Below are 14,663 nucleotides of genomic sequence, written 5' to 3'. Positions count from 1 at the left end.
ATATTGGAGTGGGTTGCCATTGCCTTCTCCGAACCAACCCTAGGGATGTGGAACTAATTTTAACATACCAAATTTTTAAAATTGACACGATCAGAGCTGAACACAGTGACACTGGCAATTGTGCCATTATTCTGATAAGCGTGGGGAAATAGTTTCATCTCAGCTATGTATTTTATGTGAGTATGCTCTTTGATTAAGTCATCCAGGCAAACCCTTTTATTTTGCTAATATTTTTACTATAAATAAAAAAATCATGTTTTGTTTTATATAACTGTAATTATACTTTTAACACTTTTCATATTGGAAAATGTTCTGAATCTAGAAAGCAAGATCCATTGGCATCTCCTTTTACTCTGAATCCTACTTTTAGAAGTTTTCTCTGGGGGTTGTTCCTGGTAATAAACAGTGTCTTAAGTTCAGAGTCAAACTGCCCAGGTTCAAACTATGGTGCCACTGAGTTTGAAGTGTAATATAAGCAAAGTTAGTCTTATACTTTCTTTCTCATTTGAAATTTGATAATTTCTTGAGCAGGAGAAAGAGAGGTGCAGTTACTGTAGAAGTGATGCGCTTTATCTGTGCAGCAGCCGATTTCAAATGATCCTTCCTTGTGCATCACAAGGAGTTAGAAACTTGTAAATACTTTTGAGATTGCTCAATTTAAAAAGAAAGAATGTAAAAGAAAAAAAGAACTCCATGTTTCTATTTTCTTTGCTTCCCCTGTGAAATTTGGTCTTGTTTCAAGATGTGGGAGCACCTGTGATAACCTCCTGTCCACATGACCATCATCTATCTTCTTTATTTTGGAAAAAAAAAAAAGTGAAGGTAGAGAATAGCTGATACAGGGACAAGATGTTCCTTTAAAGTTACTTTTAAAAATTACGGAATATTTCAGGCATACAAAGAAAGCATGATGAATGTTATAGAATTAAAGTGTTGGGAGTACAGATATCTCTCTGACAACCTGATTTCAGTTGTTTTGGATAAACATCCAAATGTATAGTTGCTGAATCATATGGTAGTTCTATTTTTAATATGTTAAGGAACCTCTGTACTGTCTTCCATACCAGATGTAGCATTTTACATTCCTGCCAACAGTGCACAAGGGTTTCCGTTTCTTCACATCCTTGCCAACACTTGTTTGTATGGGTATGTGTGTGTTTTTAATAACAGCTATTCTAACAGGTGTGAGGTGACATCTCATTGCGTATTTGCATTTCCCTGATAGTTAGTGATGTTGAGCATCTTTCCATATTTCTGTTGGCCGTGTGTATGTCTTCTCTGGGGAAAAGCCAATCCAAGTCCTTGGCTCGTTTTTAATCATTTCCTTATTTATTTATTTACTATGTATATATTTATTTATGCTAATTGAGTTGTAGCAGCCATAATATTGATACCATGGATATTACTTCATCAGATATCTTCCTTTTCACTCTGTTAAATTCTTTTCTTTGTTCTGCAAAAGCTTTTTTGTTTAATATACAGATATTTGCCTATTATTGCTTTTGTTGCACTCCCAGTGTCATGAAGCCTTTCCCCTATGTTTTCTCCTAGGAGTTTTACAGTTTTGGGTCTTAATGTTTAAGTTTTGCAACCATTTTGAGTCAGCTTTTCTATGTGGCATAAGATAAGGGTCCAGTTTCATTCTTCGCCTGTGGATATCCAGTTTCCTCAGCATTGTTTATTGAAGAGATTGTCTTTTTCTGTTTTGTGTATTCTTGGCGCCGTTATTGAAGACCGTGTAGTCATGGATTTATTTCTGTGCTCTCTCTTCTTTTCCAGTCTACCTGTCTGTCCCTCTGCCAGGACCAGTTTGAGAATTAGCTTTCAGTTCAGTTCAGTCGCTCAGTCGTGTCCGACTCTTTGCGACCCCATGAACCACAGCACGCCAGGACTCTCTGTCTATCACCAACTTCCGGAGTCTACCCAAACCCATGTCCACTGAGTCAGTGATGCCATCTAGCCATCTCATCTTCTGTCATCCCCTTCTCTTCCTGCCTTCAATCTTTCCCAACATCAGGGTCTTTTCAAATGAGTCAGCTCTTTGCATCAGGTGGCCGAAGTATTGGAGTTTCAGCTTCAACATCAGTCCTTCCAATGAACACCCAGGACTGATCTCCTTTAGGATGGACTAGTTGGATCTCCTTGCAGTCCAAGGGACTCTCAAGAGTCTTCTCCAACACCCCAGTTCAAAAGCATCAATTCTGCGCTCAGCTTTCTTTATAGTCCCAACTCTCACATTGATACATGACCACTGGAAAACCATTGCCTTGACTAGGCGGACCTTTGTTGACAAAGGAACGTTTCTGCTTTTTAATATGCTATCTAGGTTGGTCATAACTTTCCTTCCAAGGAGTAAGCGTCTTTTAATTTCATGGCTGTAGTCACCATATGCAGTGATTTTGGAGCCCCCCAAAAAATAAAGTCAGCCATTGTTTCCACTGTTTCCCCATCTATTTGCCATGAAGTGATGGGACTGGATGATATGATCTTAGTTTTCTGAATGTTGAGCTTTAAGCCAACTTTTTTACTCTCTTTCACTTTCATCAGGAGGCTCTTTAGTTCTTCACTTTCTGCCATAAGGGTAGTGTCATCTGCATATCTGAAGTTATTGGTATTTCTTCTGGCAGTTTTGATTCCAGCTTGTGCTTCCTCCAGCCCAGCGTTTCTCATGATGTCCTCTGCATATAAGTTAAATAAGCAGGGTGACAATATACAGCCTCGACATACTTCTTTTCCTGTTTGGAACCAGTGTGTTGTTCCATGTCTAGTTATAACTGTTGCTTCCTGACCTGCATACAGATTTCTCAAGAGGCAGGTCAGGTGGTCTGGTTTTCCCATCTCTTTCAGAATTTTCCACAGTTTATTGTGACCCACAGTACTTCTTTAACTATCTGATAGAATTCACCAGTGACCACTGGTCCTGTGCTTTTCTTTGTTGGGGAGTTTTTGACTACTGATTCAGCCTCCTTACCACTCTGTTCACATTTGCTCTTTCTTCGTGATTTGGTCTTGGTGGGCTGTATGTTTCTAGGCATTTTTCTATTTCTTCTAGATTGTCCAATTTGTTGATATATAATTACTCATAGTAGCCTCTTACATTCTTCGGTTTCTGTGGCATCAGTTGTTATGTTTCCTCTTTCATTTCTGATTTTGAGTTTCCTCTTTTCCTTAGTCTAGCTAAATGTTTGTCAGTTTTGCTGTTTTTTTTTTTAATGTCCACTCTTAGTTTTGATAGTTTTTTCCTGTTGTTTTTCTACTCACTATTTTATTTCTGCTCTAATCTTTATTATTTCCTTCCTCCTACCAAATTTGGGCTTAGTTCATTCTTCTTTTTCTGGTTCCCCGAGGTGTACAATTAGCTTGTTTATATGGGATCTTTCTTCCTTTTTAGTGTGGGCTTCCCAGGCGCCAGTGGTAAAGAATCTGCCGTCCAATCCAGGAGTCACAAGAGATGTGCATTCAATTTCTGGATGGGGAATGGAGTAGGAAATGGCAACCCACTCCAGTATGCTTGCCTGGAAAATTCCATGGACAGAGGACCCTGGCCAGTTCAGTTCAGTCTCTCAGTTGTGTCTGATTCTTTGAAGCCCCATGGACTGCAGCATGCCAGGCCTCCCTGTATATCACCAACTTCCGGAGCTTGCTCAAACTCATGTCCATCAAGTCCGTGATACCATCCAAACATCTCATCCTCTGTCCTCCTCTTCTCCTCCAGCCTTCAGTCTTCCCCAGCATCAGGGTCTTTCCCAGTGAGTCAGTTCTTCCCATCAGATGGCCAGAGTATTGGAGCTTCAGCTTCAACATCAGTCCTTCCCCTGAATATTCAGGACTGATTTCCTTTAGGATGGATGGACTGGTTGGATCGCCTTGCAGTCCAAGGGACTCTCATGAGTCTTCTCCAACACCACAGTTCAAAAGCATCAATTCTTTGGCGCTCAGCTTTCTTTATCGTCCAACTCTCACATCCAGACATGACTATTGGAAAAACCATAGTTTTGACTAGACAGACCTTTGTTGGCAAAGTAATATCTCTGCTTTTTAATATGCTGCCTAGGTTGGTCATAACTTTTCTTCCAAGGAGTGAGCATCGTCTTTTAATTTCATGGCTGCAATCATGATCTTCAGTTATTTTGGAGCCCAAGAAAATAAGGTCTGTCCCTGTTTCTGTTGTTTCCTCCTCTGTTTGCCATGAGCTGATGGGACTGGTAAACTCCGGGAGTTGTTGATGGACAGAGAGGCCTGGCGTGCTGTGGTTCATGGGGTCTTAAAGAGTCGGACACAACTGAGCGACTGAACTGAATTGAAGTGAACTGATGGGACCAGATGCCATGATCTTAGTTTTTCGAATGTTGAGTTTTAAGCCAACTTCCTCGCTCTCTTCTTTCACTTTCAGCAAGAGGCTCTTTAGTTCTTCTTCATTTTCTGCCATAAGAGTGGTGTCATCTGCATATCTGAGGTTATTGATATTTCTCCTGGCAATCTTGATTCCACCTTGTACTTCATCCAGCCTGGTGTTTTGCGTGACATACTATGCATATAAGTTAAACAAGCAGGCTGACAGTATACAGCCTTGACGTACTCCTTTCCCAATTTGGAACCAGTCTGTTGTTCCATGTCCGGTTCTGATTGTTGCTTCTTGACCTGCATACAGATTTCTCAGGAGGCAGGTAAGGTGATCTGGTATTCCTAACTCTTTAAGAATTTTCCACAGTTTGCTGTGATCTACACAGTCAAAGACTGGTATAGTCAATAATGCAGAAGTAGATGTTTTTCTGAAACTCTCTTGCCTTTTCTATGATCCAGTGGATGTTGGCAATTTGATCTCTAATTCCTCTACCTTTTCTAAATCCAGGTTGAACATCTTGAAGTTCTCGGTTCCCATACTTCTGAAGCCTGGCTTGGAGAATTTTGAGCATTGCTTTGCTAGCATGTGAGATGAGTGCAGTAGTCTTTGGCATTGCCTTTCTTTGGAATTGGAATGAAAACTGATTTTTTTCAGTCCTGTGGCCATTGCTGAGTTTTCCAAATCAATAAGAGACTGAGCCTGGCCATGAGGTTGCAAAGAGTGAGACATGACTAAGCATGTACTCCTAAGCAGTTTCTTCATTTTTAACACAGTGGGTGTTCACCATTGTGAAGTTCCCTCTTACTATTGATTTTGTTGTATCCCATAAATTTTGGTTTGTTGTTTTTCATTTTTTTGGTGGGAGGGGTCTCAAGATATTGCTAATTTTCCCTTTGATCTCTTCTGTGACCCGTTCGTCACTCAAGATTGTGTTAATTCCCACGTGCTTGTGAAATTTCCAGTTTTTCTTCTGCTGCTGATTTCTAGTTTGTTCCATTGTGGTTAGAACAGACACTTGGTATGATTTCAGTCTTCTTAACATGTGTGCTATATATTTTCAAACAAGATATAAGTTGTATCTGTTGAAAGTAGAGTTCCAAGGAAAGCAGACTCTGAGCAGAGGTTAACATGCCGGAAGTTTATTAAGGAGATTTTTGAGAGAGAAATTGGGCTGCAGTGCAGTCACAGGAAAGGCCTCAGCCTATCCCAGAGGGAGCTCTGAAGGTGGGACAGCCCTTCAGAATTGTCCTAAGTTGAGGTGAGGGGCCAAGCATCTTTAGCCTCACACTGACCAGACATTGGATGCAGGCTACATCCCCAGAGGGGACCTGACTTTTTCAAGATGACTCTTTTCAGCTGAGGGTGGTCAGCCTGCAGCACTCCCAGTAGCTGGGGGAATGAGTCCCCTTTATTGCTAAAGGGAGACCTAAGTGTCTCCTCTGCATCTCTCAGAACATAGTATGTACCTCTTCGGTGCCTGCCTTTTTGGCCCAATATTGCGTTTTCAAGATTTATTCATGCTAATACCTATAGATATAGTCACTCATTTAATTTGTTTTTACCATATTCTGTTTTCTAAAAATGTCACATTTTAAAAATACATTTTCCCGTCGACAGGTATTTAAATTTTGCAATTTTTCACTATTCAGACATGTAGCTGTAAGCTGTAAGCTTTTTTTTTCTTTTTTCTTTTTGATCTCAAGATATTGCTAATTTTCCCTTTGATCTCTTCTGTGACCCGCTTGTCACTCCAGGTTGTGTTAATTCCCACGTGCGTGTACTTCGTGTATCCCTGTACATGCACTTAGTTTATCTGGGTATGTGGGTCTTAGGATGAGCACAACTTCAAATTTTTGAGTAACTAGTGAAATCGCTGCCTACAATGCTTATACTTTGTTTCATATCCTCATGAAAAGAGATTTTAATTTTGTCAGTTTGGTAGGTTATGAAATAGTATCTCACTGTGGTTTTAGTAAAAATTTTGTTGATTACTAGTGAGATGGAGAATGTATGTATTTATTGGCTACTTGAATGACTTCTGTAAAGTGTGTTTGTCAGACATGTGCCCATTTTTCCTATTGGTTTTCTTATTAAGCTATCTTTATATATTTTTCTTACCCATTCTTTTCTGTCCATATATGTCCAGTTGTCTTCTGGTTTGGGGCTTGATTGTTCACTTTTTGGATAATGCCTTTTATTGAACAGGAGTTTCCTTTTATGCTGTCAAATTTAATCAGTCCTTTTGGCTTTGATTCTTCGTGTCTTATTTGAAAAAAATTATTTTCTTAGGTTAGGTCATAGAAATAGTCTCATCTGCTTTCTACTAAACGTTTTCAAATTTTGCTTTTCATAGTTTCACCTGCAGTCTCTAAGACGGAATTGTGTGTATGTTGTGAAGTGTGGACACTTTGTTCTATTTTCCCGTGGACAGCTGGTTTTCCTAACAGCATTTATTCATCGGCACATATTTTCTCCCCTGATATGCGATGCTGTTTGTCACATCAGGTTTCTGTCTATATAGGCCTTTCTTTTCCCTGCTTCAATTCTACATTTTCTTTATGATGCGTTTCTTTTTTTTTTTTTTTTACTTTTTATTTTTACCTTATTTTACTTTATAATACTGTATTGGTTTTGCCATACATTGACATGAATCGACCACGGGTGTACATGCGATCCCAAACATGAACCCCCCTCCCACCTCCCTCCCCACAACATCCCTCTGGGTCGTCCCCGTGCACCAGCCTGAAGCATGCTGTATCCTGCATCGGACATAGACTGGTGATTCAGTTCTTACGTGATAGTATACATGTTTCAATGCCATTCTCCCAAATCATCCCACCCTCTCCCTCTGAGTCCAAAAGTCCGCTATACACATCTGTGTCTTTTTTGCTGTCTTACATACAGGGTCATCATTGCCATCTTTCTAAATTCCATATATATGTGTTAGGATACTGTATTGGTGTTTTTCTTTCTGGCTTACTTCACTCTGTATATTGTGTCTTTTTATCCGGTAGAGTAGATCCTCCTTTCTTCTTGTTCTTTAAAATTATCCCTACTTTTCCCTTTTGCTCTAACATATGCATTTTAGAATGCATTCCATGAAAAATCTTCCTTGGATTGAGTTCATGTGTTGACTTTATAGATTAATTAGAGAAGAATTGACATCTTTTCAGAATAAATGGTTCCTGTCAGTGTCACCATTAACATCTGTATTTAGGTATTTTTACTGCAAACATATTTACAGCTTCCCTTATAGCTCATTGGTAAAGAATCTGTCTGCAATGCAGGAGACCCGGTTCGATTTCTGAGTTGGGAAGATCTGCTGGAGAAGGGAAAGGCTACCCACTCCAGTATTCTGGCTAGGAGAATTCTATGGACTGTATAGTCCATGGGATCACCAAGAGTTGGACACGTCTGAGTGACTTTCACTTTCACTTTTACCGCAGACATAATTTTTATACCTTACCTTTTTACTAAATACTGCATTTTGCATGTTAGTAAGTACATTTCTTTAACAACAATTTAAGGACTACATAACCATCCATTTACTTAACCGTGCCCCTGTTGACATTTAGATGGACCCGGTTTGCAATGATGATCTTTGAACTCACATCTTTCCTATCACAAAATTGTGTATAAATACTCACCTGTGTTTTATTTGTGTAATGCTAGGGTGTGTTTATAATTAACATTTATCTGGAATAGATTCACCTGTAAGATGTGAGAAAAACATTTAACTTACACTCTCCCCACGTGATTGGCCAGCATTCACATACTTTGTCCTTTTGGTTTGACTTTGCCTTTTTTGTTTCACTGTCAAGGAATGATCAGCAGTGTCCGTACCTCAATAGCTGGTTGAATAAATGAGGCAGTTTTTGCTATTTGTTTTATTTTCAGCTGTGTTACTTTTCCATTCGTCTGTTTGTTGATTCTGGATCTACACCATACTGTCCTGATTATTAGAGTTGGTAGAACAAGATCCTTCTTCGTCATCATCTGTACTATTATTATTTTTCAGATTTTTCTGGGATATTTCCATATCATTTCTCTTTCAGATCAATTTTAAACAGTCGGTCACTTTCCCTCTAGAACTATTATGATTTTGATTGACAGTATGTGAGTTTCCTGAAAAAAATTTTAAATCATTTATATTTTAATTTTCTGGTCTAATGAGTACTGCATATTCATCTAGCTTATGAATTCTGGAACTTTTTGGTTACAAAGATGAACCCCTCGATTTGTTTTTCAATTAAAATTCAGGGCAATTAAAGAAATCCATTGCAGCAAACAGAATCATGCCACATGTTTATTCTGTAGACAAATGTGTTTCTGTGTTGAGCAGCCCTCCCAAGACTCTGGCCTCCTCGCTACAGAACAGAGTTCCCATGGTGCCACATGTGTGCTGACTCGGCGGATTCTTGACGATACATAGTTACGTGCTCTTGGGTCAAAGGACTCTCTTAATGCCCTTTCTCCTTCAAACCCTTAAGGGAATTCTGTGCCTGTCCTCCTCAGAGTTACCTTTTTATGATACGGAAATAGGACGCAGAGCCTGTAGGGCATGGGAGGGAGGGCTCTGTAACTCTTTTTCACACCTGCTTGGATTCTGGCAGTAGTATTTGCTGAGTGAGGGACGGAGGCTGGTTTGTCATGCGTTTTCACAGAGCTCTGATGGCTCCAGGCCAACCCATTTAGCCTTTGTCTTTTTTCCTTGCATAAAACTGCCTATTTTTCACTTCAGATGAGGGTGTCAGGCGCTCAGAGATGTCTGTTCCTGTTTCACATGCACGCCATCTGTGGTCCCTGTTGTCTGAGGCTCCCAGATCGGCCCAAATACCCGTTGGTCAGCGTGCAGAGTGGCCGGGGCCCCAGCCTGTGTTTGTCCCTGTCGGTGCAGCACCCACCCAAGCATCGTGGCATCAGTGTTGTGGACGGAGCTCTTGAAGGTTTGATTACTTTTAGAAAAGTTGCAAACGTAGTGCAGAGTTCCCACCCAGTTCCCCCAGTGGCTTACTCTTACATTATCATAATTGTCACCAGTCGCTCAGTCGGGTCTGACTCTTTGCGACCCCGTGAATCATAGCACGCCAGGCCTCCCTGTCCATCGTCAACTCCGGAAGTTCACTCAGACTCACGTCCATCGAGTCCGTGATGCCATCCAGCCATCTCATCCTCTCTCGTCCCCTTCTCCTCCTGCCCCCAATCCCTCCCAGCATCAGAGTCTTTTCCAATGAGTCAACTCTTCGCATCAGGTGGCCAAAGTACTGGAGTTTCAGCTTTAGCATCATTCCTTCCAAAGAAATCCCAGGGCTGATCTCCTTCAGAATGGACTGGTTGGATCTCCTTGCAGTCCAAGGGACTCTGAAGAGTCTTCTCCAACACCACAGTTCAAAAGCATCAATTCTTCGGCGCTCAGCCTTCTTCACAGTCCAGCTCTCACATCCATACATGACTACTGGAAAAACCACGGCCTTGACTAGATGGACCTTAGTCGGCAAAGTAATGTCTCTGCTTTTGAATATGCTGTCTAGGTTGGTCATAACTTTTCTTCCAAGGAATAAGCGTCTTTTAATTTCATGGCTGCAATCACCATCTGCAGTGATTTTGGAGCCCGCCAAAATAAAGTCTGACGCTATTTCCACTGTTTCCCCATCTATTTCCCATGAAGTGATGAGACCAGATGCCATGATCTTCGTTTTCTGAACGAAGTTGGCTTTAAGCCAACTTTTTCACTCTCCTCTTTCACTTTCATCAAGAGGCTTTTAGTTCCTCTTCACTTTCTGCCATAAGGGTGGTGTCATCTGCATATCTGAGGTGATTGATATTTCTCCCGGCAATCTTGATTCCAGCTTGTGTTTCTTCCAGTCCGGTGTTTCTCACTCTGCATATAAGTTAAATAAGCAGGGTGACAATATACAGCCTTAATGTACTCCTTTTCCTATTTGGAACCAGTCTGTTGTTCCATGTCCAGTTCTAACTGTTGCTTCCTGACCTGCATACAGATTTCTCAAGAGGCAGGTCAGGTGGTCTGGTATTCCCATCTCTTCCAGAATTTTCCACAGTTTATTGTGATCCACACAGTCAAAGCCTTTGGCATAGTCAATAAAGCAGAATAGATGTTTTTCTGGAACTCGCTTGCTTTTTCGATGATCCAGCGGATGTTGGCAATTTGATCTCTGGTTCCTCTGCCTTTTCTAAAACCAGCTTAAACATCAGGAAGTTCACGGTTCATGTATTGCTGAAGCCTGGCTTGGAGAATTTTGAGCATTCCTTTACTAGCATGTGACTAGTATTCAGATTTCACTGTTTTCCTCTAATGTCCTTTTCCTGTTCCAGGATCTACCCAGGATATCACATTACATCTTGTCACCCTCTCTCCTTAATTTCCTCTGATCTGTAACAGTTACTTAGCTTTGCCTCTTTGATGATGTCAATTTTGAGGAATACTGGACAGATGTTTTGTTGACTGCCCCTCAGTCCAGATTTCTCTCCTGTTTTTCTGGTTATTAACCTAGTTGTGGGGTTCCGAGAGGAGGACCAGAGGTACAGTGACATTCTTACCACCTTGTGTCCAGGGAACATGCTGTCATTGTGACATATCCCTGATGGTGCTGACCTTGACCACCTGACCAGGGTAGTGTCTGCTAAGTTCTTCCACTGGAAGTGTATTCTCCCCGCCTCCTGTTAGGATACGCTACTATTTGGAGGCAACTCAGTAAGCACAATATAGTCCCAATTTAAGAGGTTTGTTAATTGTGTGGCCTGTGTGCTCAGTTCTGTCTGACCCTTGGCAACTGCATGGACTGTAGCCCGCCAGGCTCCTTGTCCATGGGATTCTCCAGGCAAGAATACTGGAGTTGCCATTTCCTCCTCCAGGGGATCTTCTCAACCCAGGGATCGAACCCAGGTCTTTTGAGTCTCCTGCATTGGCAGGTAGATTCTTTACCACTGAGCCACCTTGGAAGACCCTATGTTTAAACCATGCCTATTATTTTTTGTACTTTGTGTTTAAAGTCTTAAGCATAAATAAAAATTACCTGGCCCTAAGAAGGACTTAAAGTAATTTCTCAAGTCCTGGGAGGAATGTTTCACAAAACAACGCTGCTCCCAGTCTTTGTTTGTTTTATTGGTTTTATTTAAAAGTCTCTGAATCCTGTGTGCTACATTCTTGGACTACGTGGGCTACTCCGTTGGAACCTTAGGAGTTCACATTTCCAGATGCTTGTTGTGTTGTTTGTGGGGTGAAATTCTCAATGAATTTGACTTTTTTTATTTGATTAGTCTTTTGAGCTCAATTCAGATGACTACATTTTCCCTTCAAGTCCATTTCTAAAGAAGAAAAATGTTTTATTGTTTTAGCATATAATAGGAATGTCCTTGAAATGAAATATATAAAAATTATGTTTTTGTTCATCAAATCATCATTGTATGTGCTCTTAGGGAACCTATCTCAAAAAACATTATAATAACTTCATGATGTTGAAAATAACCAATTTTGCAAATCCACATTTGCAGACCCTTTATTTCATCCATAGGTGCACACGTTTCATTAAGGTGCACTGGTTAATGTGTATTTTCGGAACATTAGAGCTTCGTTTTCCTTTTTCTTATGACTGTGAACTCATTTAAGCAGTTGTTTTGAGTGTGTTAGAGGATTTTGTCTTTAAGTCCATCTTAACATCCAGTACCAGAGGGGAAAGTTCACAAAGTACATTTTAAGAAGAATTTTTCTCACTTCATGGCACTCGGTATGACAGCTCAAAAACAGAATAATGTTTTTAATCAACCGCAGGGGAAATCCTTTCCCTGGCCCCTCAGTTCCACTTTCAGCCAGTCAAAAGAATCTTAATTTATGTGGGGGGATTCCCACAGGTCTATAATAAGTCTCCTTTGAAGCTGTCGCGTGTGTGTGGAATGGAGGGCCGTACGGCATACGTCCTCCCTCAGTTGAGTGAGCGCTGTTCAGCGTACCGCCACAATGTTTTACTATTACTCATCCCCTTTTCTAAGTAGAGATGTGCAAGAGTGAGAAAGGCTGAGCTTTATAAAATGAAATAGAAAAAATTAGTCTGTTCCCAGGTCAGTCAAAGGCCTATTAAGTATAAGGTCTTTGGATTTATGCCAGCTCTTTTTTATGCAGTAAGCAATGAAAGCCATACAGAACTTTTGGAGACAGGAGCGCACCGCCCCCCACCCATCCCCCAGCTACCTTCTGCTGCACCCACGGGCCCACTCCGATTAGCTGCAGGCTCTCCTGTCCTTGGTATGCAGGGTCAGGCATCCTTTTACTGCTCAGTTCTGGCAGGTATGTGTCCTGCAGTTATCATCAGGTCAGATTCTAAGGACTGGAAATGATCTTCAGAAAGGTAATAACTATTGAGCCATTTGGGGGAAAACTGTGCCAAGCTGAAGAGCCTTGACACACCGTAGGGAATTGGTATACTCTGAAAAGGGCAGTCAGAGGACACTGAGTGGACCACCTGCTCCATGCTGTGCTTTCTTGAGCCCAGGGGGTGATGCCATGGCTTCTGCAAGGACAAAATGGTGTTTACACCCCCTTTGACTCCCTGACCCTGTCCTGCCAGGAACCTGTGAAACCCCAGCAGTAAACAGGAGACGGCCATCCACTCCACCACTCATGCACACTTGCAGATTTGAGTACTGGATGGAAGTTGTCTTCCATGAACGGAAATCTCCTGGCAGGTACCCAGGAGGCGGTGTGCCTGAGTGTCATCTGCCTTGTCCTCCGCACCATGCCCAGGCCTCGGTGGGGTTTGTTCTTGGGGAAAGAGCTCTAGAGATATGACACATTGGGGGAGGGGGCAAGTAACAGAGGCTGTCTTCTCTGTAAGGTATTTGCAAGTCCTTCCCACCCCATCCGAAAGCCAACCAGCAGTTAAAAAAAAAGTTTCTCCTGAGTTTTCCTGGTGCTTCTGCAGGCCTTTATAGCTCAAAAACTTAATTAACATATTTTCATGAAAAACTAAACTTTTTTGTTCTGTGCCTAGCAGAGTCCCATCTGTGAGGGTCTTTGGACATTGCTTTCCACCTTTTATTTCCCTCCTTTTTATGTTGCTTCTCCTCTAAAATCCCTTATTTTTCCTCTGGTGGCAAAACTTCGGAGAGTGGTGCATTTGATCCAACTCCTGCTGGGCTGGCTGTGCTCTCCAGTGGACTTGAGATGGTCCGTAGGGTCCTTGCGTGCCTGCTCTAAGCCGGGTCTGCTTGAGAGGGCTTTGTGGGCTGCCGGGTGGAGCCCAGTCCCCCTCAGTCCAGAACCAGACTACATCTTAGGGATGGTTTTGAAGCTGCACAGGGAATACCTCTTGCAGTAATTTTTTTTTCCAGCTTCATCTCTTTCCTACATTCATTCATTCAACAAACATTACTTGCCTGTTTTGAGCCAGGCTTGGATTAGGTGTGCATGCTAAGTCGCTTCAGTCATGTCCGACTCTCTGCAGCCCTATGAATTATATCCCACCAGGTGCCTCTGTCCATGGGATTCTCCAGACAAGAATAGTGGAGTGGGTTGCCATGCCCTCCTCCAGAGGATCTTTCTGGCCCAGGGATTGAACCCGCGTCTCTTAACGTCTTCTGCATTGGCAGGAGGGTTCTTTACCTCCAGCACCACCCAGGAAGTCCCTGATAAGGTGGGGGATACAGAAATAAAAAAGCCGAGCACCGTCTTCAGTAAGCCTGCAGCCTGGGGAGATAAATAGAAAGCACTGTGCTAACAGCTCTTGATTACAGAAGCGCCCAGTAGGGCCGGCAGTCCAGGCACTCATGGCAGAACATTCTGGAAAAACTGACAGATGACCTTGGGAGGTGGGGGAGACAATGGGTTGTGGTCACGGAAGGGGCGTGAGAGCCAGGGGCCACATCAGGCCCTCGAGGTGCTCCTGGGGGACGTTGCTGCCTATTCAGAGGCCTTCAGAGTCTAGAGACTGAGGAACATGCTTAGCACTGCAGGGTGTTAGGATCTGGTTGAGGTTAGTGTTTGTTAAAGACAGTTCCTCAGACAGTAGAGTTATGAGCACATCCGAACGTTTTACTAACAGTTTTGCAGTGCGAGGAAAGAGGCCCCTGGTAGGTGTATTCAGAATCACTCTAAGTAGGAAGAATGATTAAATCATCACTGAAAAGCATGTCTGGTTGCAAATCCTTAGACTAGACTCTTTAACTGATAGTTGACAACCAACTGGGTGAGTGGACATGGGTTCCCCAGAACAGACCTTAATTTTCTTCAGATTCACTAGCAAAATAGCATAGGAAAGAAAACATTTTATCTGGAATGTTGTTGATGTCTTTCCACTAGGAT

The 14,663-nt window shown here is 42.0% G+C and overlaps 1 long non-coding RNA gene across 7 annotated transcripts in view; it reads left to right on the top strand.

The window, feature by feature from the left end:
- The window catches only part of LOC106991099 (uncharacterized), a 239,365-nt gene that overhangs the window by 65,053 nt on the left and 159,649 nt on the right, over positions 1-14,663 (top strand). The window lies entirely within an intron of this gene.

This window comes from Ovis aries, chromosome 4 (genome assembly GCF_016772045.2).
Source record: "Ovis aries strain OAR_USU_Benz2616 breed Rambouillet chromosome 4, ARS-UI_Ramb_v3.0, whole genome shotgun sequence".
NCBI lineage: Eukaryota > Metazoa > Chordata > Mammalia > Artiodactyla > Bovidae > Ovis > Ovis aries.
This window is presented reverse-complemented; position numbering and strand designations above follow the sequence as displayed.